General features: G+C 39.2%; 1 long non-coding RNA gene across 2 annotated transcripts; it reads right to left on the minus strand.

The window, feature by feature from the left end:
* Window positions 1–27,680, minus strand: LOC128792933 (uncharacterized). Of its 2 annotated transcripts, XR_008432597.1 has the most exons (5): window positions 27,439–27,680; window positions 25,594–25,659; window positions 789–854; window positions 389–472; window positions 1–300 (listed from the first exon to the last, which is right to left on the minus strand). It is a non-coding gene; the product is annotated as an uncharacterized LOC128792933 (long non-coding RNA). The 2 variants fall into 2 exon arrangements; XR_008432598.1 differs by lacking the exons at window positions 1–300; window positions 389–472; window positions 789–854 and adding exons at window positions 17,131–17,219; window positions 20,239–20,351.
* Between the last annotated feature and the right edge of the window lie 21 nt (window positions 27,681–27,701).

The following is a 27,701-nucleotide window of genomic DNA, read 5'->3' on the forward strand; positions in this document are numbered from 1 at the left end:
AATACTTGTTCAGGAACACTACTGTTTCCAGCAGGGAATAATTAAGAATGCATGTCAATAACATTTAGGATTCTAATGAATAAAAGATAACCCATGCAGGCAACTCAGAGACCTGCATAATTTTCTCCAAGAAGGTTAAAATGCATGATGAGTGCCTAATTCATAGGGAAGCACTTTTGGGTCATATATTTCAATAGCAGACAGGATGAGATCAAGGTTCAGGTAATATACAGGTTTGAAATTTCATCTTTCCTGCAGGAAGCCTTCAAAAGGATGTCAGAAATCTTCAGTGCAATTCACCTGAAAAGCAGAAAATACCTTGCAGAGGTGGCATTTTAGACCTTCAACACTTAGCAAAGAGAATATATATCAACATCAGAAACTTTACCTCTCATTCTTTGGGAGCACTGACTGCATTTCCCCAGCTGGATTTGAGTTGGTAAACAAGTGCTAAGCACAGCTGTGTTCCAATCTCCATAACAGCAGCAAATGAAAGCAGTAAAGAATGTGAGCATCAAACTGACCTTCTTTCAGACCCTCCACCATTCCTCTAATTCTCCTAATTGCCAGATGCAATTTAGTTTTACATCCCAAAACAACCTTGATTTTATTTTTTCTAGAAAAACAGCAAAGGACAAAATGTGTTTCTGTGGCTCAGTCCATTTAGACCATATCATTTGCTTTAAACTTTGCTGTCTATGGCAAGTGTAAGCTGTAGCATTATTGGCTGAATCTTGTTGGATTCCACACCACAAAATTGTAACAGTGTTATTAGGAATGGCTCCTACCTCTTTAGTACTGTTCATTTTAATTGGCATTCTGCAGGCATTTTGAAGGCAGAGGTGAGATGGGGACTGTGGGGAGAGAAAACAACAAAGAAAGCAACTGCAAGGGCTGTGATTGTAGAGAACACAGGCTTTAGACAGCCAGGACTCAAAACACAGGCATTGGTACACAGATCCATTTGCAGTGCTACCTTTAAAACAGCAGATTTAAAAATTATCAGAAATTTCTAACACAAAAAGCACAAAGAAGACTAGTTTGCTGGTTTGGAATTTTTAGATGCCTGCCTCTCAGTTGCATTGATAAAACCAAATGCCGAAGTGCAGCTGATGTCTTGGCATCACCTCCTCCCTTATGCAACTGAATGGTTTTCCCAAATTTTAAAAAAAATTTCTTACAACCTGAACCAAACCTAGAGAATGTAATTGGTTTTGGATAAGTTACAACTGCCCTCCCTAGCAAGCAAGCAGACAGCAGCCAGGACTCCATCTGAGGCACTCAAAGGTTTCCAGACTGGCATCAGCACATGGGAGGTGCCCAGGCACAGCCAGGCTTCTTCTGCAGGCTGGGACTGTTCAGGGCTGGTGCAAGGCACACAGAGGAAATAAGGGGCTTTGTGTGGCCCATTTTATCACTTGTAGAAGAAAAAAAATAATTTTTCTGTCAGTTTTTGTCAATACTGTTCACGATTATTTTCATCTCGTAAATGATTTTAATCTCACCTGGCAGCTCACCTCATCCTTTATGCCTTTATCCATGCAGGGACAGCCACTAACTAGTTTTGTTCCTATTCCAAGCTGGAGTAAGCTACTACAGAGCAGGATTTTAGGCAGCTATACCTCTATCCCTGTGCTGTTGCCTAGACTACAATAGACTGGGTTTGGCCAGGTTGGTTCCTATGATGGATAGGCACAATGAAATCTCTTCTGCCCCTCTGGTTCTTTCCCCAGCAGCACAGTTCCCTCCCTAAGAACAAGCCCTTTCCCTTAGCCCACCGCCATGTCATGTGTAAAGAGTTTGGTTTTCCTTGTTATAGTCTCATCCCATTTCTTTCTCTTTCAATGCAGTTTCTTCTTCCTGTTACGAGGGAGATTAAATTTCTGTGTCCAATTTTACTGTATTTGCTGTATTTTTTTAAAAGATGATGGAGTATTTCATCCATAGGCAGTGATGTGAATTTAACCTGGTTCTAGGGTCCTCCAGATTTCTAAACCTAGCTAATGCATTTCTGATCTTTTCAAGCTCTCAAGGATTTAGAACAAAACTCAGAAATATTATCAGAGCAAACCCTAAATTTAAATGCCAGGGAGTGAGCCAAAATAGTCTTACAAGCATTAGTTTAAAACCCTCAATTGACATGTTTGTTTAAAGGCAGTATTCAAGGTGCTGCTTGGCCACAGGAGATATAATTAAAATAGTGTTTCAGACAGGGAAAACAAAACCCTTCAAGCTGATCTCTTAGCCATGCTCACTAACTGCAATGATTTAGCCCAGGGAATATGTGATGATACTTTTACATCAGAGCTTTTGAGGGCATTTTTTAAAGAGTAAGCATGTGGTGGAGGCATATCGGGCAATTTGACATTGTAATATTGTCTGATCTCCACCAACCACATTCTGCAACCAACAGCAGGAAGCAAGGCATCAGCTGGCAGCTCTAAATTCATATTCCAAAGGCTGAGGTACATTTCACAAGCCATCTGTGGCCTGCTCTCAAAGGGACAGAAGGCACACAGGAGTGCTTGGAATTCTAATGAGTGCATTGGCTTGTCAGTGCCCTCTGCACTGGCACCCTGTTTCCCTTCACACTCCAAGTTATTTACCTTGAAAAGACAGCTAAGGACCTGTGCTAAGTCACCCTCTGTTCAGCCAAGGTGCAGTGCTTCCTGATATCCCAACCATACACCTGCAACTCTCCTTTTTCCTTTCCTTCTCTGAGAAGACAGAGTTTCTTGCTTGGAATTAATCTAATGAGGATGAAGAAAGAGCCTCTTTGCTAAAATTAGAGTTAGAGAAATGCCAAATAATATTTCTCTAGTTTCTGAGAAATTCTACACAGCACTTACCATAGGCCAAGTAATAACTTACTTGATTTTTCTATCTTTTCACTGTCCAATCTGTGGACTCATGTAAGATTTGTCACTCTGACCATTTCCTGGAGATCTTTCAGAAGAAATTGTTACTACTCCTGAAAAATACTCTGGAAATCCCAAACAGGAACAGGATGACAAGAGAGGAGCTTCACTACAAGCAGAATAATTACATTAGAATTACTGTGGCACAACTGAAGACAGTATTTGGCCCTAAGTCTCTGGTTTCAGGCTGTAAGTGCAAATGTCTTTCTGCAAACAGCAGTTATACTACTTTCCAGCAAATTAGGCAACATTCCAGGAGGACACTTGGGTTTACTGGAAATGATCTTTTAATTCTTTGTAAATGAAGGACTGAAAATTATGGTCAGGTCAAGAAGGTCTGGGGTGCACTTCAGAATGTAGATCAATAGCCAGAAAAATTCCAAATAGACTCCCAGCTAAGTGTCAGTGCAGATTTTCCTCATGAAAAGAGTAAAGTGCTGCTCTATTGGCAAACTCATTATTCACTACTTAGCAGATGCAGTAATGACTTTAGGCAAATGTGAATATTGAACCTGAAAGGTCTCAGTACTATAAGCAGGAAACGAGCAGAAATGACAGTTGTGTTATGTCTTAGTCTCTCAGAGGGCCAACAGAGCAGAAAACAGGAACTCAGAATTTGAGCAAATTGTTCTTCTAGGGCAGAACTGTTCTGAGAGTAGAGGGGTGGAATGTGAAGCAGAAAAAAAACCCTGTGAAGTACTTTCCTTGTTTACTGTGCCTTTCTTTCCTGAAGAGAGCAGGGGCCCCGTGAATGTGACACAATTTCTAGTAATGTGCAGGGCTGGATGGGTCACACAGACTCCTACACCCCTGCTACAGCACTGGTGAGGGAAAACATGAACCATGGCTTCCTGCACAGCAATGGCAAGCTGAGCAAGGAGCATGGCCTGGGGAGCACACATGGAAGTCTGCATGAAACATACAGACCACACTTCATCAGCCAATGGCCTCTCCTTTGTGTAACAGCCTGAATAGCCACCTGGGCAGAGCTGGGTTATTCCAGGAGACAGTGCTTCTGACAGGTTCAAAGCTTCCCTAAAGAACAGCACAGATTCTTTTGCTGGCCCAAAAGCCCTTTGAGCAGCAAAGCCTCAGTGCTGTCATAAAGCTGGTTTGGGGTGGCAATGAGACAAGGCCAATGGAACAGAAATGGTCAGTAGGATTGGTTTAACAGGAAAGGAAAAATGAAAAGGATTCGTTTGGGACCTTGGGATAAGCTTGAGAACTGTGAACAGCAGAGTCAGCCCATAAATTTTCAGACAACAGCTGTGGCATCAGCAAGCTTTTTGGAGTTTGCAGAAGGCTTTTAATGACTTGAGTAAGAAAACTGCTTCTCCTGGAGCTCCATCTCTTTGCTCTTCAACAATTCTGTGAGCAACAGCTGTTCCTCTACCAGCAATGCCCTGAGAGGAGCTGGGGCTTGCTCTATAAGCTGAGAAAAAAGTGGGGCCAGGAGGAAGGTGTCTGCCCATTTCCCAAAGCACCCTCTCCCTCAGCTGGGGCAACATCTGGATTGTGCTAACCCCAGTCTCCTTCAGCACAGGAGACAGCCTCCCATGGCCCTACATTCCAGCTTCTGTGCTACCACTTCAAACTGCTGAAGATGTAAATTACTCAGTCTGACAACCTCTACCCAAAAGGGGAAGCCAGTCTGCTGTTTTTCAACCAAGAGAAACATTTCTCTGGAAAATGAGAAAGTAACCATTTTTTAAGATGAGATGAAAGAGGGAGCAGGGGGTTTATGAGGAAACTGGCTCTAGAGGACAAATATAAAAATGTCCTGTTGCATTGTGGATATGGATATAGGAGGGGAATGTAGGTGGCATTCCTTAGTGAGACCAATTTGCAAAGATAGTAAGTCAGAAAAAGAAATGAGAACCAGAATTCTGCCCATTTTCTGTACTATTTATCCTCCCTTGAGGTAGGAAACACCTTGTCTTTTAGAAGCTGGCAAATCTATGGACAACTACTGGAATTTGAAGTTATCAGACCAGGAAAGGTAAGAAAAGCAGTATTTTCTGCTTAATACACTGATCTTTCATTGTAAAATAAATTTTATTCACCTAGCAACTCTATTTTGACTTCAGTGCAGTAAGCAAAGGTGAACATGAAGAATCACTTCTAGAACTAAATGGTACATGAAAAGGCTTAAAAAGAATATTTATTGTAAACATATATTGAAAAATCTACCAGTCAGTGTTTGTAAGAAGTTTTTTCAGCTTCTGACTAGTGAATTTTTTTTCACAGGAGTAAATATTCATCTTCAAATACGGTAGGTTTCAGGCAATATTTTAAATTGTTCTTGGTTAGTTTGGTCTTGTTGTTTGGTGGGTTGGTTTTCTACGTGGTTAAGAGGATTTTCTGGTTAAGAGGATTCATGCTACTTCCAAGGTAGCTAAAGTCTGTGAATGAAAGTCAATTGCCAGCTTCAGAAAAAGGATGTAGAAGTGAAATTTCTCTGATTTAAAACAAAGACTAGCATCCTGGTCATTCAACTTAGAACTCTGCCACAAATCTTCTTACCAGATCAGAAAGATCTGAGGCAGTGGGTCCAAACAATTTAAAGAATTGTACTCTAATAGTCAAGATATTGAGGAAACTTTCCTTACCACTGCATTCTAACACACCCCCAGACTTGGAGGTCAGTGACACTCTATAGAGCAATCATTAGGTAACACCTCCCTCGTCCACTGTGCCTGAGACAGGTTGAGATGTTGCTGTGCCTATAGAAAAACACTGAACACTAAGGAATACATAAGCAAAACTTAACTGAACCATTCCTTTAATCCTCTGGTAAATCAAAACTGAATTTCTAGTTGTACAACCCAGCATGCCCTGTTGCCTGAAGTTTCCTGGGATTCCTTCATATGAACAGTTTATTTCCCTCCCATCATTCAGTGTGAATAATATAAATTTAGACATATAACATTAACTGACTAGTGAGATAAAAATCTCAATGCCACAACTCAAGCCTTTTCTATATCAAGCCTAGGAAAAAAAAGTGAACAATTAATATCCATGGCATTAATATAGATAGAAGGACCTGTCACAACCACCAGCATTGATTCCGAAAAGCAACATCCCTCTGCCAAACACTTACATATTCTCAGCCCAACAAGCAAATTGCAGGGAAAACTGAAGCAGTTGAAGGCCACTCTGAATTCTGTCTGATTCTGCTTTGTTTGCAAGTGAAAACCCTTGTTGCACTATGGCACAGAACTGTCCTTGAAAATGTTAGATGGGGTTGTTATTTCCCAATAGATTGGGGGAAGCTGCTCTGGAAGAAGCTGTATTTTAATGGCACCTGATTTACTGTCATGAGGGCAATGTGCTGCAGATCTTGGCCTTAGTTCAATTTAAAACTGGAAACACCAGAACTATAACTAATTTAGCTAAGGGGAAGCTAGAGTAAACTGTGCTTTCTAAAAGCAGTTATTTTTATGATGTGTGAGGGGGAACCTTGCTGTTTCCTTCAGCCATACTGAGCAGACAGTTTAAAAAAGAAAGAAAAACTTGCACAGGGGGGAACACTTCCCAGGCCCCAACTCCCTTGGGATTCCCTCTCCTTGCATGTAAATTTTAAATGCTTGTCATGGCATGGATTAATTGAATAGGACTGTTTTTGTGGTGTCCAAACCACAGTGCACATCACCATTGCTTCATCTGTGTCATTTCCTTTGCACACCAGCTACTGTTCAGCTCTGTATAAGTAAGTAAGTAAGTAAATAAATAAATAAATAAATAAAGCATCTCACTGCTTCAGTAGACCTCTGATTGTTGTAGATGCCGGCAAACCCAACAGGAAGGATGATGATGTCTGACTCCAGTTCAGAAGGCTGAATGATTTCTTTATTATAATTATGCTATAATAATGTACTATATAAAGGAGGATACTAAAAACTACATGCTACTTTTTCTAACTATCATATCTAACTAACTCACAACTCGTGACCTTCTCTCGAGGGTCCACACACAGGTGGCCCTTAGGCCCAAACAATCCACCATGATCCAACCAAGTGATCACTCCAGGTAAACAATTCTCCAAACACATTCCACAAGAGAAAAACAAGGAGCAGAAATAGAAATTGTTTTCTCTTTCATTTCTCTCTGTTCACCTTTATGAAAAATCCTGAGAGCGAGAGAAATGTGCTTGCCACATCTGATCACTTGTCTACAACCATTTTCTGTGTCTTTCTTAAATGCACAAGCAAAATGTGCCATCAGTTAGGAACAGGGCAATCTTTTGTGGTTTAGGATATGGTAAGTGCAGAAACACTTGGCATTTTGTAGTGTCCTTGCTCACTAACGCTGGCGTGCCCTGCCTCCCTGTGGTTACTGCTGTCCTGGCATATCACAACGTGTCCTCACAGCTTAGAGGAAATCATCTCCTGCAAGGATTGCCCGAGCAACTCCTTCTTTGGACTTGTTCAAGCCTGAGAATATTTTGGAATAAGCCAAAGGATGTTGTGGAGGCCAGGAGCATCATCAGTGGCAAAAAAAGCATTTCAGTAATGCTGGAGTTTCTCTAATGCTTCTCTGATTATGAAGAGATATTAAAAAATACCACATAAAGTAAGAAGCATTGCAGTGTAAATTAGCTGAATTCTGAGCTCGACTAATTAAATTAAATTTACTCTAAATTAACATATTAATCTTTCAGGGCAAGGTTTCTCAAAGGAAGCATTTATAAATCTTTTGGCTACAATTTGATTAAACCTCTCTTTTTCCATCCTAAAGCCTTTTTTTTAGCACAGGTATATCATGCATGTTTTCTTTCTAGTTAAAGGCTGTTTGTTATTAGCCTTTCCCTTTGATTTACAACAAAGAAGAAAAACAAATTACTGTGAATACTGAAGCACTTTGAACACTTTAGAACAATTTTCATTATTATATATCAACATTCACAATTGATTGCATAAAACAATTAACTGTATTTAGAACGTTTACAAAACTCATTATTTCTCCTGGCCCTTGAAACATAGCTCACAACAGGTGATGATCTGTAGAGCTGAATTTTCAGTGTTATACCATGGGTAGCTTTTAATATTTTTGACAGGCCTTGCAAGGGCTGAGCTCAGTCTCACTTCTCTGCACCACTAGAGGGCAAAATGTTCTCACAGAACTGCTTAAAAAGACAGAAAAATACATTCAAGATGTTAATTTTGAAAGTACAAAAAGTGTCCTGAAAACAAGAGGATTACAAAAATAAAGAAGAGAGATATTATAGTCCCCAGAATTTAGACAAAATAGAATTGTGTATTTGGAAGCCATGTATCTTCTTTAGCCTGAGATCCTCTGTCTGCATTTTTCAGTTATTCTAGAGTTATCAAACTAGAATAAAATTCTTCTATAACTGCAAATAAATAACAATGCCCTGTGGGATGCATGTCTGTCTCAACTTCAGGAAAATAGTTTTAGTGCACTATATTTTGTTCTTTGCTAATGACTTAATGCTCAAAATATCAATAGGCCATTAATAAACAGAGCTTCTACACACAATTCCTATCTGTTAATGCAGAGTCTAAATCAGATCTGCACAGATGTAAGAAGATTTTTTTCCCCCATTATTAAATATTTGCTTAAGGGCCAGGATAGATGAAGAAAGGGTTTTTCCTGCCTCCACATTCACACATGTACAGACCACGAGCATTTGGACAACCTGATGCTCCCCCTTCTCTCAGCACCTCACTCTGAGAAGGGCTGTCCTCACCTACAGAGAACAATTGCCTCCACCACTGTTTGTGTTAATGTGTGGCATTTTGGTAGCATCAAAAAGTGAAATGTGAATTCACCTATATTTTCACCTCAAAGAGTTCCCCCCAGATGAGGATAAGCCAATTAATACTTAAGGATATAACAGAAGTAGAGAGAAATCAGTGTTAATTGGTAAGTCAACACTTATCACCTGAAAATTTTTCTTCCAGTGCTACCTAAAAAAAATTATCATAGTTTTAAGGCTTGAGTCCTCCTTGAATAGTTCTTTTTATTCATTTTCTGTAACCAACATAAAACCAATACAGAAATTTTAGTCATTACTCTGAATTTCCTCTCTTAAGCTTTTACTTTCTCTGTGCCCACACATGAAGTTCTACAGAGACTTTGCACAGGTAAAAGTAAATCCAGAGCTGCCCATTAAGGGCAACCTTTTACCTTTCTCCATCCTAAGTACTGGGGAGCCAAGGTGCTGGGGGAAAAAAAAAAGACAGAAGGAAAAATTCTAACATAAATAAATATGTTAAATAAAGTTTTACATTTAAATTGGTTCCTGTAGTAATGGTAAAGGAAAAATAAACTATATCTGCTGTGTTTAACAATAACATGCATGTATCTGATGTATTTAATCATAAGAAGTATGTTAGTCCCACAAAAGGGTCAAAGAGTTTTCAGAAATTGCAAAACAACAGGCCCTGCATTGATAAGAAAAAATGGGATTTCTTTCTCTTTACAAAGCAGTATTGCTAGAATAATTCCCCTACCAGTGCTTCTGTGAGTGGTGTTCTGAGAAAACTGGTCTGAACTGGCTCTCAGTCATTCACATGTCCTACTTTGAGCTTCTCTGGCCATGAGATTGAGTGCATCTTTTAATTAAACACTGGTTTTAATAATTCACTGGCAGATTTTTCAGGAACTGCTGGTACTAAGCTCCTTTCTACTATATTACTCATACCCAGATCAGAGAGATAATTGATGCCCAGATCCATCAACACAGGCTGTGCAGACAGGGATGACTTGCACTTTTAGTGGTCCAGTTCTTCACACTAGGAGTGCTGGCTGCTGCTTCAACACCACAGAACAGCCATGAACCTAGGTGTCCTCTTCATGCGGGATACTTTCACCAAAATAAAAAATATTATCTTCCAGATACCTCATGAGATGGACTGCCCTGCTGGGAAATAGTGCAGTTCAGAATGGATCTCAGCATTGGCACCCATGAGGAACCAGTCACTCCAAGTACAGCAAAATGCAGCTGCTGCTTCACCTCCTCCTGCAATTACTGATGTAAAGCCTGCAACACATGAGGCACAACTGCTGCCCAATTCAATCTGAGTAAATCTTTAGATGCTTTTCTGCTTCCTATATCTGAATCAGAAGAAATAAGGCTATGTAAGCATCTGTTTTTCTAGGACTCTGATATCTGAGTCAATAAAAAGAGAAAACATTTTGAAAAGTACCATTTTGCTGCTGTATAAATCCTTGCCTTACCCATATCTTAAGTACAGCATGCAGATATGGTCTCTGCATCCCAAAGACACAAATTAATTAACAGAATGTAAATATAATAGAAAGTAAACATATCAGAAAGATGTGTGGCAATATTTCCCAGGTGTGCATAATTCCCAGAGCTACAGTGATCATGTACACTGGTTTAGAACCAGTGCCATTGTCCTCTGTTCTTTAACATAGCAGGGAGGATTGTTGGCTACCTTACTTGATAAAAGGAAAGTATTTCCACATAAGATTGACCTTAACTTTGCTAATTCCTTCCCTTCTCTGTCCTATTTATGTTGTTTCCCTGGTGTAGTGTATTTTCAAGGATTGTGCCTGACAGCCTGTGATTGATTCAAACTGGTGTGGCTGCTTCATGAAAACTGGATCTTATTAGCTTAAATCAATTAAAAAGAACATGGGATTCTAAGGAGGAAATAATATTGGAGTAAAGGGATTTTTTTCCCTGAGCCAACAGTATCCCATTAATTTATTTTCAAACAAATTATACTATTTAATATTAATTACTCAGATAGAAAAAGGACAGAAGAATACAACTGGCTGAGCTGAAAGCCACTCCCATGGAAGTCTTATTGAGTGCCACTGATTTAATTTTGGACAGGCTTTTGAACAGGCTCTCACTTTCTCTAGAACATGCATTCTACATGTTTATTTGAAGAAATCTGACTCAGCTTTTTAAAGCTGGGTATTGGAAATGAAAGATTCTCCCACAGAGCAGTGGATTCTGTACTGATAAGTGAGATCCAGCTCCAAGACTTTCTCAATGCCTTGTACCTGCAGCACTACCATTTTCTGTCTCTCTTCCACACTGCACCCAAGTGTGTGGCTTTGCACAGAGCTGGCATGAGCCCTTGCCTGATGAGTGCTCTTCACAGAAAGGAATTGTTCTGCTAAATTTATAACCTTTCTTAAAGACACTTCTATTTTACTTTTAGGGGAAAAAGTACAGAAAAGTCTGAGAAGGTCTGATTACTTCTGAAGGTCAAATAATTAATGTTCTTGATTTAAAGGAGGTGGCTGCAGTAAATTAAAATATCTGTAAGGTTCTAGGGTCTGTATTAGGGAAGCAGGAAAGTAAAATACTGGGAAGTTGCCAATTGAATCGTCCAGAGACTCTGCAGCCAGGACTGAATTTATAAACAGTAGAGGAAATTCTGCTGTCCCTTAGGCAACAGCTCAGCTGCAAGAAGTGAAGTATGAAACCTAATAACCCTGAGCTTGCAGGGCCCAGGGCATCAGTCATATACTGCTTTTAGAATGTCCATCCTCCTAACTGGATTTATTTCAGTGACTCAGTTTTTAAGCCCCCATTCAGCAGTACCCAAATTAATATGCACAACTGGGAATTATAGGAGTAGGCCAAATTCAGCACTGCGAACTTGGCATAGCTTCCAAAGTTAGTAGAGATCTGCACAGCTGAGAATGTGGCTCACTGACCATTCTCCATAAATTTATGATATAAAACAGACAAGACAACCTGGGAAGCACCTGGGAATGCTGGAAATTTGCAGTGGAAGTTAAGAAGCATCAGGTTTACACACACAACTTATTTGCTTCAAAGCCCAAATCTTGGTAGTTGTTTTCATTCATACCATTTATGCCACTGTCTTTATTGTGGAAGGAGACCTGCTGATCAGAGCAAGTGAAAAGAGAACCTGTCCTCAAACATAGCTTCTGATTTCTAGTAGAACAGAGGCGGGAACTAGAGTTTAAAAAATAATCTCTTAAAAATGTAACTGAAATAATACACCTTCCCATACCTACATTCTATAAAGGGTTGCTTTCTTTCCCAATCTGCTGACCAGGTAATGCCACCACAGCAGCCATTTTTGCACCTGAAGTAGCTTTGTGATATAAATAAAACCAGGTATGAGTGAAAATTAATTATACCAGAAAGCAGAACTGATGTTATCAAAGCAATTTCAGAGTGCCTTGGGGATCAGTGAAGTTGGGTCTATTTTAGTAACACTGAGAACCAACTACACTATTACATTTCCCTGCTGTTGTGGTCAGCAAACAGCACCAGCAAATTCACTGCCTGCACTCTTCAGCAGCACCAACCTGCTCCTTTCTGCATGTTCCCCACAGGACTGAAGGGGAAAAGCACAAGCTGCACATTTTTGAGCAACCAAAATGACTCTTTTTCCTTGCCTTGCTCTTAACTTGGTCCAAGAACTGAGCAAGTTGGGCAGATCTCAGACTAAGCCAAGGAAGTTTTCAAAAAGCAGCTGCATCTGCCTTAGTTTGTTATCTCTGGCTAAAAACCTGCAGTAACACCATCTTGTAGATGCTGGCATTGCTCTGATTGAAGGCAAACAATTCATGCAGTATTGCTTCAGGTTTTTATACATTTAAAGGCTTGTGCTTCAAGGCATGTTTTGAGTCAGAGGTTGGTCACATTTTTTCTTGCTAAAAGATAAGTTTCTCTCATTTCAGCCCTTGCTAAATCTATTTGATATTTAGACTATGTAGCATCTGATTATTCTGGTATTAAGGTTACATTGAGTCAAAATTTTCAGAAAAAGCATGGTTAGCACATGAATAAAAGCTTTCTAAGCAGCCATTGTTCGATAAATGACATCTTTGATCCAGATTTCTTTATAACTCACACAACAGGGTTTATATAATTTGTTACTAATATTGGAAATTAACTGTGGGGTTATTAAAAAAAACTGTCTCCATCTTTACATAAAAAATACTCAGACTAAGAGGGGCTGTGTAAAAAAATGTCTCTGTGAGTAATGCTTATGAATATACAAATTCCACTTCATATATGCTCTGCTATCAAAGCCCTGTGAAGTCAGCAGAAGCAAGCCTGCACAGACTCCAGGTGGACTTCAGAGAGCACAGTTTTGCAGTCCTTTCAAAGGGGACTTTTTCTGAAGCAAAGTTAGCATATAGATGAAATTACTGTTTTTACAGCATCTAAATGTGCGTTATGTGTCAAATGACTTAAAATATGCTGTCAAATAACTCTGGCTTGTACACATATTTAGCCACTGGCAGAAACAAGCAGCAACTTTCCAAAGGCCACACTTGCTAGACCCTCAAGATCAGATCTGCTTAGTAGTGGTAGTAGTAGCAATACTGTAATAGGAGTAATTTGATTTTTTAAAATGCATATTTAGTAAACAGAGGGTAGTGTTACAATGCTTTTGTAGCTATCTGTTCAATATATGCCTCACACACCAATCTCAGGGGTCTTGGTGTTTCTGTTTTACTCACCCCAGTGCTGAGGAGCCTTGCAATATAACATTTTGTGCTTTCACACTCCCTTCCCCAGCATTGCTGATAACAACACAACTGGCTGGTTTTCATTAAAAGATTTTTAAAGAATTTATACAACACATTATTGCATTACTGTTTTTAAAAAGGCTGCAGTTTCCAGCTCTGCCCTGCTGAAAGGCACCATGAAACACCAATAAAGCACATGCCTGTCTGCTTTTGGCCAAATACATCTTTGCTACAGCAAATTCGTTTTAGGCCCTTTCTACCACAAGTTGGACCTGCTTCCAGCTGAAGTTGGGCTCAAAGTGTGTTGTTAAACACAGTTTAAAGCTTGGCAGAGAGGAACTCAAAAGCAAGATGGAAGGCAAGTCAGACAGGTGAAGGGTGGGGAAAGTACATTAGGATTTAATAACATCAGCAAAAGAGAATCTGTCAGTGTCTTTGTGCTGGTTGGCAGTTAAAGAGTTCAGGATCAACTACCATATTTAATTCATATTGCTGTAGATTCATTTGCTTTGATGAAAAGCTACAATTTGATAACTGCCTGGAAAACACTCTTTCCAGTACAAGTTCTGCTTTGCCTTATCATGAGTTGTCAACACAACAATTCTCTTCAGAGCTGTTGCAGGTCAGACAGGGGCAGAACATAAAGGCCAAATCCAAATCCTTCTACATATCAAAAGGAGGGGAAGACTACAGTAGCCCTTAACATTATTTCTGGCTTAAACTAGGACTTCTGATTTCCCATTTTGCAATTTTTAAAAAAACTTATTTTTTCCCATAATCTCTATGTGTTTTTCCTAGATAAGCTCTAAGATACATCTGTTGAGAAACATTTCCATCTAACTTCAGAGTGAAATACAAGCTTTACACAAACTTGCAATCTAACTCCTGAGGGAACTCACCACACCGCAGGGCAATCAAATCCAATCAATCTTATCCTTAACTTTGTTCATATCAGACTGAGAACACTTTGCCCTTCACCTCTGTGATTTTTCCAGGCAGCCCATAGAACCACTCCTTCTCTCTGGTCCTCTCTCACAGCGGTGATATTTTCAGCCAAGCTTTCCCAAAGCAGATGGAAGCAGTGAGCTTGTTTTGCACTGCTACCAAGGATCTTCCTTTCAAGGATATCAGCAGCTGTTAGTGATAGCAAATCCAAAGTTCAAACAACTGTCTCCATATCATTACTGTTCTCCATTAATCTCTCTTGGATTTTGAAATCAAACAAGTCAACCAAAACAAGGCCTCTAGCTACTTTTTGCATCGAAGAGCTCTCTGTTTTCTCTGAGTTTTAGTTGTTCTCAGGATTTTCAGCTAAAGAAAACACTTTGAATATAATCTCTCATATTGGTCCATAAAACAAGTTCTGTTTGTGTTAAAAATTGAAAGGCCACTCAGTGCTTTCCATGAAAAAAATATTTTCTCTCTTAAAAATCAAACAGTGCAAAAGTAATTTACCAATAAGAAAAAAAAAAACCAAACTTCAATGAAAGTGAAAATACTCAGTGCTAGTAAAAACCCAACATCTTGAGCTTTAAGCTGTCTGACTTCCTGTCCATTCACTACTTGACATTTTTTCTCTTCCTCTTTGAGTTATAGAGGTTTTAACCAGATCCTACCCAACTTTAGCCAAGCTGGCCTCTTCATCATTGCATGTTCTGGCAATCCTGTCACTTAGAAATTACTACAGTCTATAAAGTTTTAGAGTTCTCAGCTGAAGTACTAGCAGGGAAAACTGCCTTTTAGAGAAGTGCTGCAGCACAGATGGTAATAACAAATGTGACTCAAGGCAATGACTGTGTGCATAGGAGTGGGAAAGCAGCAAGGGCAAGGGGAAAATCTGGAACAAATCAATGTTTTATCGATGTCCTGCTGAAAAACCTACCGAGCTTGGTGGCTTCTTTCTCTGAACACACGGCTGAACTTTAGGTCCAGCAGAGCATGCAGTGACTGCTCTCATGTTGCTATGCACTTCCTTGAGGAAGGAACTGACTGGTGAGTGTGAGGACAGTCCCCATGCACTCACCTGTCCTACACTCGCTTCCAGCCCAAATGGTCCCCACGCACAACAGCTGATGAGCCACAGCATGGCCACAGTCAGCAGCCAAGTAGGAGAACAGAAAGATAGGGAGGGAAAAGGTATCAGCTCATCTGTCCTATCTTCTTGGAAGTACAAGCTGGTTCTCTGTGCTTAATAGGGTTTTAAATATTTCCTAGAAACTTGTCACTGAACCCAGGCCTTATGGGTGTTGCTGATTAAAAAAATAGTTTTTCACATTCTTCAAAGCACATCTGAACATAACTAATGGTACAGCACTAATCCTCCTCTCCCTTGGCATTCATACCTACAAGAGGTCTATGGACAGTGTATTTATACTCAGTACTGCACTAGAGCTTAGCCAAACTCATACTTAGCTCTTTAGAACTCCTTATTCTTTAGAACCTGTGCAAATTATAATAAGAATATTTGCTTTTAGACTTAAACTTCAAAATATCAGACTGGCAGTTTTAATAATACAATTACAGATGACTAAGTCTTGGTTCTGGTAGGTTTAATATACCAGAAATTCAGGCATACTGGATGCAAATACATGCCTGCAAAATAAAATTTATCATAATCCAGTTGCAAAGCTAGTCTTGGATATTTTGATGAAAATCTGGACACATACCTTTAATGCTGGTCATTAAATCAATATGAAGCCCTGACTGTGTAAGTGCCCATAATATGACCCATTCAAAACGCATGTTTCATAAGAGTTCATGAAAAGGGCATCAAGCAGTGCAAGTAAGGGCAGAAACAGGCTGCCTTTGCTCTGAACCTTCAGGAGTAACTCACCAAGCCTTCCCCTAAAGCATCTGCACATTTATGGCTTTGGTGTCACCAGATGTGCTTGAACCACTTCCTTAAAGCTTGCTAGTATGAATGTTTCAAAAAGGAAAATGAGAAAAAATACCATGCATTGAGCTATTCTCTTCCAATATAGCCCCACATAGATGCTTTTGCAACACACTTCCACTGCAGTAGCTTAAGTTAATACCACAATAAAAACATACATTCATGCAGTTAAGGAACTTAATTTACTGCAGTTTTCTCTGTAGTCTGGATTGTGGCTAGCAAAGGGTTAAAACAAGCATAGACAGAGCTCCAGGCAGTAGAAAGCCAGTTTGCACTGCTAATTCATTTGGGGACTCCAAGGGAACCTTTCAGTCTTCTGCTCTAATATGTTAAAAGGTGGATGTGTCAGACATAAAACAATCTGTGCTCTTGCTGTAGGCACTTCCACTTGCAGGGCTCTTGCAGAAATGTTGCTACAATGGGTCTGCATTTGCTCCAAACCTTGCCTACAACACTGACTATGCACAGAAAAAAAGCAGCTTTCTTGCTTTGCATACTTGTCATAAGAATGGAGAAAGGAACAGGGAGAGAAGAAGCATCAGAGACAATGCAGAGACAAGAAGGCTTTGACTGGCTCAGCACTTAGAGAAATGCAGCCTGTCCCTGCTCCTGTCAGTAGGCTGGAACAGGAGCTGCTGCCAAGCTCTGCACAATCAGTAAGTTTCCACTCTCTAGCTGCATGAGCACACATTTTTGTCTCCAGGAGGAATGTGAGATCATCATGTGAATAGGAAGAGTGCAGAGTCCAAAGGGCTCCAAGCGGGACAGGCACAGATATTGATGAAAACAGTGTATCTAGAGAAGTTGAAAACATCCCTGATAGGAAAAGGACTTTGTTTATTATGATAAATACAGGAAAGGGAACTGCTGTCAATTACAACATCTCCAGTTCCAGGTCATGGAAGCACTTAGCACTGAACCACTTTTCTGAAGCCAGCTGGTTTTATCTGAAAGTAAATGCCAAGAAAAGAGGATAAGCAATATGTCAGGTCAGATCTTAGTTGTCCCACTTCACCCTGAATTCTCTGTAAATTTAGAACCTCCCAAAAGCTGTCCTACTCTTTTTCTCTCTTATAACATTTAGTAATTTCACCCTTCTATATGGAAAACTAGAAGTTCACTGGTTAGACTCCCTGCACCTAAACCTCATTGCCACATTCTCTCTCTCCCCTTCCTTGTTTTTTTTTTTTTTTTGTTTTGTTTTTTGGTTTTTGTTTGTTTTTTTGTTTTTGGGGGTTTTTTTTGTTTTTTTTTTTTTGGGGGGGTTTTTTTTTGTTTTGTGCCATTGGGGAAAATGGGAAGACAGTGGTATGACCATTTCAAGTTTGGGAAAGAGACCACAAACACAAGTCATGCAAGGTTCTTGAGTTCAGAATGAAATAATCTTCAAGTACTTTTTCACTATTTACTGTTTTATATACTTCAATGGAATAAAACTCTTTTATAGTCAGAAACAACACAAAAACAACCAATCCAAGTGAATTTATCTACCAATCCAGACATCTCTGTGTGAATAATGCTTGATATCTTTCACTCAGCCTTATTCCTGATGTAATTCTGTACACAAACCTCTCTCTTGGGTGTAGAAATATATATGGCTTCATCCATCTCACAGCTGGCTCTGCCTTCTTGCAAAATTACTGTGCAGTATCCAGTGCAATGTAAGAAATCACTATCAACTACTGGAGTGCGTTGCCTTTTGGCTCACTTTTCTAATAAGGTTCCTGTAAATCCTCTGAACTACAGCCAACTGAACACATCTGTTGTTGAGCAGAACACCACCCCATAAAGAGGCACTTCTCTCCTTTGCAAGCCCAAAATTACCAGCTCTTGGAGTCAGAACAACCTACTTCCTACTTTTGAGGACAAACTCCCTGCCAAAGCACTTCTCAACAGATGTTCTGATTCAGCACTTTCTTTTCCTGTCAAACAACAGTCTCAGCAATGGCACCTCTACCTACTGGAGACATCATTGCTTGGGGCCTATGAAACATGACTGGCAGCCAAAATATACACTCAACAAAAACAGAGATAAAATCATGGTATTTATCAAGACTATTAGATTACAAGACAGTGGAGGAAAAGAGGATATTAAAGGTCAATGGATAAATATTGTAGTCTCACCCACCATAAAAAAGATCATTGTTGGCAAAGACATTTAGGAAATAGCACACTTAGGTTCCATTAGAGCCTGGAAGTGACACATTGAAGTTTGTTCAGTTTTATTCAAATTGAAGTATTACCTTCACACATATGTGCATCACAATGAGCTTTCATTTTGAGTGTTGAAGTCATGCTGAAATAACTGGGAAGAAACCACTGGAAAATTAATGAGGTTGAAAAAAACCAAACCACTGTTTTCTGTAAAGAAGGTTTGGACATTGACATATTCACTCAAAATCTACACTCTGTGTTCTATGAAATAAGTTTGAGCACTGAAGTTTTCACCTGCCATGTCTGAATTATATTGCTTATAAACACAACCAGTGATTTGGCTGCTTCCTCTAAAGCTAAATTCACACACCCATTTAAGAAAGGGAAACATTATTGCACTGGAAGAACCCTGCTGTTTATCCTGATTTTAATTGATGTCTCCATTATCTGACCTCTCAAAAAGGCTACAAAAGCAAACACCAGAGTACATGTCTGACTCACCTACTCTCTCCCTGCCCAGGCTGATTTATTGATTGCAGTTGAAGATTAGCCAACAGTGAAGTGCAACTGATGACATTCTGTGTGAATTAGGTTCCACACAGTCTGAGGAGCTGGAAATGTCACATTGTTTGAGGATGCTCAGTTTTATTCCAGCTGAAGTATTTCCTTCACACACACACACCAATGCATCACCTCCAGGACAGTGAGAGAAGTCACTTATCTGACCTGGTGGAACATAAGTCTGGCTTTTGATCACCAAATAGTTTTGGGTTTTACAGACTGCTACCTAATTGCATATCATTAACATCATGGTATGTGCTCCTTTCCAGCATTACATACCAGTACTGCTTAGAAATATATGAGCAACATCCAACTCCAGCTGTAACATTCTTTCTTTCTTTCGAAAATGAGGAAATTGTTAGAGCTATATTTCTAAGTATTCTATCTATTTTTTTCCCAGAATTAGGCTGAGATTGAAAATAAACTTCCACAACAACCCATTGAGATATAACAAGCAAAAACACCCCTATGTTTCTGAAATGGCATCAGCAGCTGGCAGTGCTGGCAAGTTTCTCATGCATAAAAATTTCAGGATATATTTGCCATCTGATTTTAATTACGGTTCCTCCAGTTAGAAAATATCACTAATAACTACAAGCAAGAAGTGCAAAAGAGAACAATTTTCAATATATCCTCACACCTTCAGTCTTTTCTGTCACTAAGTGACTGAGGAAAAAAAATTGTATCTTGGACTTGGTCTAGGATGGAATTCCTAAAGGCAACTCAGAGAATTAGAAAACAAAAATCCCATCTGTTCACAGCAAATATAAGTTTAGTGATATTGAAAGTCTCACTTGTATCACTTAACATATGCTCAGATCTCAGGATTCCCACCTCACTCCCCCAATAATTTAAATGTATCACTGCAATTGGTTTCAGTAACCCTCTTGCATAATACGGAATGAGGGTCCCTGTAAATAACATGGACCCTTTTTCTTGGAATGCTCACCAATGTATTTTGAACTACTTTTCCCACCTATATTTCAAAGGTGGTTTGAACACACTGTTAATAAGGGTTCCTTCAATAGCTTTCTTTATAGTGCCACCCTGATAATTGTAAGAGAGTTGAATTATAACCTAGAGGCCTTGTTTCAGTGTTTTTTGTAAACAATAGGAAGGCAGTGTTCTTATTGTGATAAATCCTCAGTACTTGTCAAACCCTGAGAATAATACATTCTTAATTTAAGTTTATGTTTACCAGAAGGAAGCAGCAGACATAATAACCTTAGATCCAACTCACTATTAGCTTACTTTTCTGGAATTAATTGTTGCAGAATGGCAAGTAACTTTTCCTCCAAATGCTACAAATTCAGATTTTTGAGAAGAAAGCAAACTACCCAAGTACTGTCATTCAGTGCTTGTTCCTTCAAAAAAAAAAAAAAAAAAAAAAAGACCAGAGGTTAAAGCCATTCAAAGAGACCTTTACATACTGTTAAAATAAAAACTTGTAATTTTGTTACCAACATATCTCAGAAGCCCTCTATCAGTATCTCTACCACCATCCCAGACATGCAGGGTCTACATATACTTGACAATTCTTTGAATGAAGTTGTAATGCTTCCCTCTTCCATCCTCCCTTAGGTATCAGAATTGTCCATATCAATTTCTGAGGATTATTTCAACATCCACAATGATGACTTTATGTGAGTATTCATTATTTGAGTATTCTTATTCATTACACCAACAAACCAATAAAAAGACTGTGAAGGACAGTGGGAATGAGCAGTAGGAGCTGGGCTCCTACTCCTACTTCACCTTTATTCCAGTGGGGATGTCCCTTCCTTCCTTTGCAGTGACAGATGGTGGTTAGGAAGGAGAGCTTGGTTTAGAGTATCTGGCAGTATCTTTTAAAAAAAATTATTCAAAACATCTGCCCTAACAGAAGACAGACATAAGCCTCAAATTACACAGCAAAGCTCCCCTCAGACTCCATGAGAAAATATGGTCAAATATCTCAGAATTTCAACATTGTGCTCCATTCTGGATAAAATACAGTGACAGGCAAGGAATCAAACTTCCACTAATTTGAACTCAGGACTTGTAGAACACAGAAAACAAAGTCAGTACTGTATTTCACAGCTGGATTTAGGAACACTGAATTCTGTTTGGAGACACTTGAAGCACATGTGCATTGCATAATCTCACACAGACTTGGCTTTGTGAACACATAGACTGCTTGGCACACATGGCAAACTAAAATCAAGATAAGATTCAAATATAACTGGAAGAAAGAATAAAGAGTATATTCTTAGCCAGAAATTCTTGTATTTTGAGAGATGGAAATTGAAAATAACTTTTTTCAAAAAGAGACAGAAAATTTTCTAGTATGATTACAAATAGGGGGCTTTAAATCTAGGTCACCACTGACACTGGGTTATGCAGAGATTCTATTTCATTTATGGGGATAAATACATCATGTTTTATCATAAAAATATAATAAATTCAATTTCCTCATCACTTCATGTCATAGGAAAAAATTAAATATAGTTGTTCCCACCACAGTGACTAACAACCTAACTCCAAATCCAGTCAAAATTTGAAAAATTAGTTTGTCAAAGCCACCGCCATCAAATCTCACTCATGTCACATCACAAAAAACCACTGCTCTTTCCACAAGGCTGATAAAATCAAAGTCATTCAAGCTGCAATTTCATCAAGGCTAAGGCACATACAGCATGTTATGAATGAAACTACTTGAGGTTCATTGTGTCTAAACTTAGAAAAAACACACAGAATATTTTGTAGAGTATTTTCAAGGAACTAGGGAAAAATAACTCACTATATTTGATTAGAGAACACTTAAAAAAGTAAGTGAGCTTGTGCTTCACAGGAGAGGAAATAACAACACTGAGAAATGAAGAGTTACCAGGGCTTTATATCTGGGACTGTGGTGTATCCCCAGAACTTACGTGAGCCCACTTGTGCTAAATAAATTCCAGAACAAATGGGGATTTCACCTGTTTGACCGGATGCCCTGTCCCAGAATCATTACTTGCTCATCATAAATCTTGTTAAGTTGTTTTAAAGGTCAAGTAAGTCCTTGTAAGGATCCTTGAAAGTAAAGTGCTTCACAAATTCTTGAATAAAATAGAGCAACTTGTAAGCGTTCCTTTTGGTTTTGTTAAACATCTTTTAAACTGGCATTGCTTACACTGTAAGTAGGTTCTTTCCATTTCTTCAAGTGCCTTTTTTAGGCAAAGGAATCACTTCCACAGGCTGTTCAGGGGCAGAAAATCAATTACAATCTGACTCTTTTAAAAAAACAAACCCAAATAAACTTTGGTCCCCCACCATTTCTGGAAGTAAATGAGACTGTCAGAAGAATCTGGAACATGATAAGACATTTCCATAGCCTACAGAAAACACTGAAACTTCATACGATGAAAATAAAATTTGAAATAATACTTGCCCCATTAGGATAAACAACCTGTTAATAATACTCAGCATTTTCCCTTTGTAGTAGTAGCTGATGTAACAGTTTTCCTTCTAATTATGGTTTCCATACTTCAAAATTGAGGCTCTAACTGAGCTTTGTGTCATGTGCATAATATCCAGGAAACAAACTATACTGTGCAGCTACACACCTGAACTTCCAATGAATTATCTCTTGCAAAAAACAAAGACTCCTGGCAATATTTCTTTAACTGGTTCATTAGCAATAATGAAGCTTATGTCTCTAATGTACACCTGGGTCAGCAAATTCCTTGTCCAGGCTTAGACAAGCTGGAGAAGTAACATCTTCTCCAGATGGACATTAATTATTAAACCACATTTAACTCACTCCCTAGGCAACTGCCAGTGGCTTGAAAACACTTCCATAACCTCCATGCACATCTAGGATAGGTGGGTTTGCTCAGTTGTCCAAAGCAGTCTGTTCACATGAAACACCAAAGGCCAACACAGCCCAGAGAGCAAGGGGTGCTGCTGTGATCCCTCCTCTGCACTGAGACCCAGCCTCTCCAAGAAACACAACAGCCAGGTGCAGGCAGTAACACACTACTGCTAAGCTCCCTGGATTGGCTTACTCCGTATTTGCAAAACCTATGCAGTCACACATTCATTCACCTTTGCTAAATGAGTTCCACTTCCTTCTGCCTTTTGATTAAAAAAAAAAAAAAGTAGAAGTTCTGTTTCATTTAGAAGTGAGTAAATTTCTCAAATATTTGAAGTTTTCCACATCAGGAAATTAATCTCTGAGCCATGGGACATTGTTTACACAGCTCTTTCAAAATAAGCTAAAGACAGAATCCCTTGCTATGGTGATGGGCTAAAACAGAACTGCATCTTGGATTCACACCTTTCAAAAGAGGGATGCCTTGACAAGGTAACCCACCCATCTTGCCACAATTTGGAAGTCAACTGAGCATAGGGTGCATACAACACTAGAAATCTTTCATTCTACCCTCTAGATGCTGTAGAAAATCACATCACAGACTCTCACTTTTTCTTCTCTACCTGAATTTATTTATTCATGACTCCTGATGACTCTGCTAATATTGACCTTTAGCTTATGTAGTATTTGACTGGTCTGGTCTCCGTAGTTTATTGCTCTGACAGATTTTTTCAGCAGAAATCATCTTTTCTTAGCCTTTATTTACCCAGTCTAAACCAAACAAATCTTCTAAGTGTTCCTTGATATGATAAGGCATCCATTTGGCAGATAATCTCAATCACTTTTCCCTACACCTGATTCTCTGAATAAACCAGCTGTAAAAACTGACAGCCTGTCACTGCTGACCGTGGCTGTCATGAGGGCCAACCATGAGGAATTATCTCCTTTACTCTGTAGTAAGTACCTGCACGTTCCTGTAAAACCCATATACCACTCTCCAAGTCCTCATTTACATGGCACTTATATCCCCATCCCTTTTTTAAAGATCAGCTGCTCCTCTTTTCTTCTTTCCCTACTTATTATCCTTTTTTCCTGTCCTCTTCTCCTTTATTTTCTGAATATTATGTAAGCTACAGATTTTAGACAAACAAGCAACTGAGCAATAGACTTACAAATATGTGTTTACAAATGTGTATTACAAAGGTTTTTATGTCCTCAAGGAACAGAGGCTGCTCCATTTTCAAGCAAAAGAAGGCCTACACAAAGTATAAACAGTTGTTTATCACACCCTCCCTGCTGGCTTTCTTGGTCAAAAGGTTATTTCTAAATCTGTCACTGAGCTGTGGAATGGTTTTGATTAAAAATCTATCTTGTCTCATTCTGCTTCCTTAATTGTGAAATGGAGTTTAAAATATAATAATAAACAGACTGGTAGAAATGCATTGATAAAATTGAGGCACTTTTTAAATCTCCCAGAGTGGTCAGATTTTGCTAGGATAGAGTAGATGTCTTGTACTTTACACCATTGCACAACTTCACTTCTACCATTTCAAAGGAGCACTACAAACACACTCATTTTGTTCACTTTCAGAATCAGTACACTTTATGAGCTAAAATATTCCTTGTAATATCTTGCTATGATTCCAGATTTGCAACCTAAAACATGTCCTGACAACAAAAACCCCAATTTCACCATTCATGCTGGTGGTATTTATCACTGGAGTCTGAGTCACACAAGTCAGAAGGCAAGTTATTTATAGGACAATCTTAAGATTTTGGGATTTATATGTCTAAAATTCTTCTCCCTTCATTGAAAAGTTCTCTGAACATACTAGCAGAGAGAAAAAGAACACTATGTGAGAACCGAACCACCATTTCTCTTGGTTTGAACAGTTTATGGAAACAAACTAGATAAAATATCAGGAAAATTATATTTAAAAGGGGGTAAAAACCTCAAAATCCACTCACCCCCACAAAAAAAATCTCATACAGATCTCATATGTACTAAAGAAACCCATGCAATTTCTTCCCAGAGGCTTACTCTAGACCTAAATTTAACCTTTCCACCTTCATTAGCAATAATGAAGCAGCTCGATTTCTCAGTGTCATTAATAAGCATGAGCTCAAGTCTCATTTCTAAGCCAGACATATCAGGAGATTACTGCTGGCTGTTTAACAAGCTGTACTTCATCCACTTACAAATGTTGAATCAAATTGCTTTTAAAAATGCCTTCCATGGAACACAGAAAATAATTTGAAAAAAAGGAAGCCTCAGTCACCCACTACTCCTTTTCCAAAGCACAAAAGTTGTCATTTAAAATCTAATGTTAGCCTGACTTTCTTGTGAGAGCAGCTCACTGTTTTCCCTCTTGGAGTAACAGCCCACTCACATTTTGTTGCTGCCAAGTCCTCAGGCTTTACCTTGCTTTGTGTACTTGTAACGAGGTCTCATCTGAGCTGCCCCTGCAGGATCACCTACCTTTAGCCATTCCAGTTTGGGATGCATTCCCAACACTTCACCCCCTGGAATTTACAACCTATGAAAGTTCTTCAGGCACAGACAATTTCTGTCAGTACTGATTCTGGCCCTGAGACAGCATAGATGTTAAGCCTTGGAAAACTGTGCCTTTCAGGGGGAATATTCCTTCTTCACTCCCACCGCACTCCCTGTGCAGTGCACGATTACTCAGTCTTATTCCATCAGAAAGAAATACAGGAGAACATCACACATCCTCAGGAAAACCCACACCAAGTGCAATTACACAAAACATTACCTTGTGAACTTTAAAGAAAATATGGCATAGTCTCTGACAATTTCTCAGATTATGAGTGTTGAGTTCCTAGAAATAAAAAAACATGTAAAGAGAAGAACATGAAGTTAGTGGTCACAGTTTTGTGAATAGTCTACATTCACTCACTCTTCCAGAAGCTCTTGAAGTATTAGAAAGACTAAAGAAAATGAACATGAAGTTCTTATTCATACAAATCTTTGTAACGTTGTATTTTTATTTAAAGTATCATTCACAGGCTATTTTCCCCATTGTCCAATCAATAAAGGGGTTACCATCGGTTGCAATATTTTAATAAATCACTTTTCTTTAGGTTACTTCCTGAAATGGCTCCTAGCTCTCTCCAATGGGCCAAAACACACTCTGAAGGGCTCTTTTTGATAATTTCCTTACTGCTGGAATTACTCATTTCAATGTAACCTCAATTGTACATGATTGCACTTTATAGCAAGAACACAAATCTTACTTTTGTCAGCTCTCAGCCCCCCATGCACAACACTGCGCACACAGCAGATATCGGAGGTGTGGCAGACTTTCATATTTTCTTTCACAATTAAAACACTCAATACGCACCCAAGGGTCCCACAACCACGGGACACTGAACCAATACAGTATTCCACACACAAAACAAGGAATTGGGGTCTTATAAATGGAAGGAATGAAACAGGGTGTTGGAGCAGGCTGGGATATGGATTAAAACTGTTAGCAAAGCAAAGTGTAAAAATTTCTGGCAAACAATCAAACAGTAACAGCTGTAAAGGCACCAACACATACAGTGAGAACTTTTGGCAGACACACAGCAGGCAGTAACAGTTGTTAGCACACACACAGAAAAGAAACACCTATTTTTTACAAAGTACACAAAACAACACATACAACAATCAAACTCAAAATTCCAACACCAAAACCAATAGTAAAAGTCATCAGACTTCTTTTGGGGACTCTAACCCCTTTGTATTTCTTTCAGGGATTCCAGCCTCTTTTTTCTGGGACTTGAACCCCTCTGTATCTCTTTAGGGGAGTTCTATATCACTGTAACATCATCACATCCACACCAGAACTAATTTACATTGTATGATCTCATGGTTATTAGACAGTTCTTTAGCACTGCACTTGCACCTCCACAGTTCCGGGGTTGTTGGGGGCCTTTGATGAAGGCTCCCAGGGTCATCTTCTCATCTGAATTTTTCAACTTTGTCCTTGGAGCATGTGCACTTACAGTGTTCTTTGGTCTGTCTGGTCTTAACCAGCCTAAATTCTTTGTTTTGTGGCTAACTGGCTTTGCACTCATCAATTTTTCATAAGTACTATACTTCTCTATCTCTAAAGCTATCCACCTGGCGAGGTTTTTTCCTTTTTTTGTCTATTCAGCATTAAGCAACTAGTTAACCATATATTAGCCATTGCATTGTATAAAAAGTTATGATTTCAGGTTATATAGGTATAAAGAGCTAACTCAGGTTATATAGGTATCAGGTTATACAGATATATAAAAAGTCATTATTTAGGTTATATTGATATCAGATTATATAGATATATTAGGTTATACTGATATATAAAAAAGTCATGATTTAGGTTATATTGGTATCTTATAACTCAAGCTACATAAGCAGCTTGTAACTTTGATCTAAGTTATATAGGTATCCCTTAATCCTTAAATTTTTGAGGAAAACCAAGATGAAAGCCACTCAGTGAGCCAGGATACTCCCTTCAGAAACACCCAAGGAGCAGTGTTTGGGGGCCTCTTTGGGGAGATGGAATTGCTTCAATAGCTGAGGATGACCCAGAATTCAAGAGTAAGAAGAAACAAAAACTAAGGCCACCACACACCTTACTAATGCTGCTGGGTTGGGGTGCTGAGGGCACTGGGACTGTTTTCATACCCTTTTCCCCACATTTTCTGCACTTGCTGGTTGTCCCCTTCCCAGCCCCGGCGGCTGCGGGTGTAACAGAAGGGCTCAGGTTGGAAGGGACCACAGGGGGCATCTGGTCCCAGCTCCCTGCTCAGGCAGGGCCATCCCAGAGCACAGGGAGCAGCACTGGAACCCCACGGACAGTGCCCGCCACGGACAGTGCCCGCCACAGGCGCTCCC

The sequence above is a fragment of the Vidua chalybeata genome, chromosome 10, assembly GCF_026979565.1.
Source record: "Vidua chalybeata isolate OUT-0048 chromosome 10, bVidCha1 merged haplotype, whole genome shotgun sequence".
Taxonomy (NCBI): domain Eukaryota; kingdom Metazoa; phylum Chordata; class Aves; order Passeriformes; family Viduidae; genus Vidua; species Vidua chalybeata.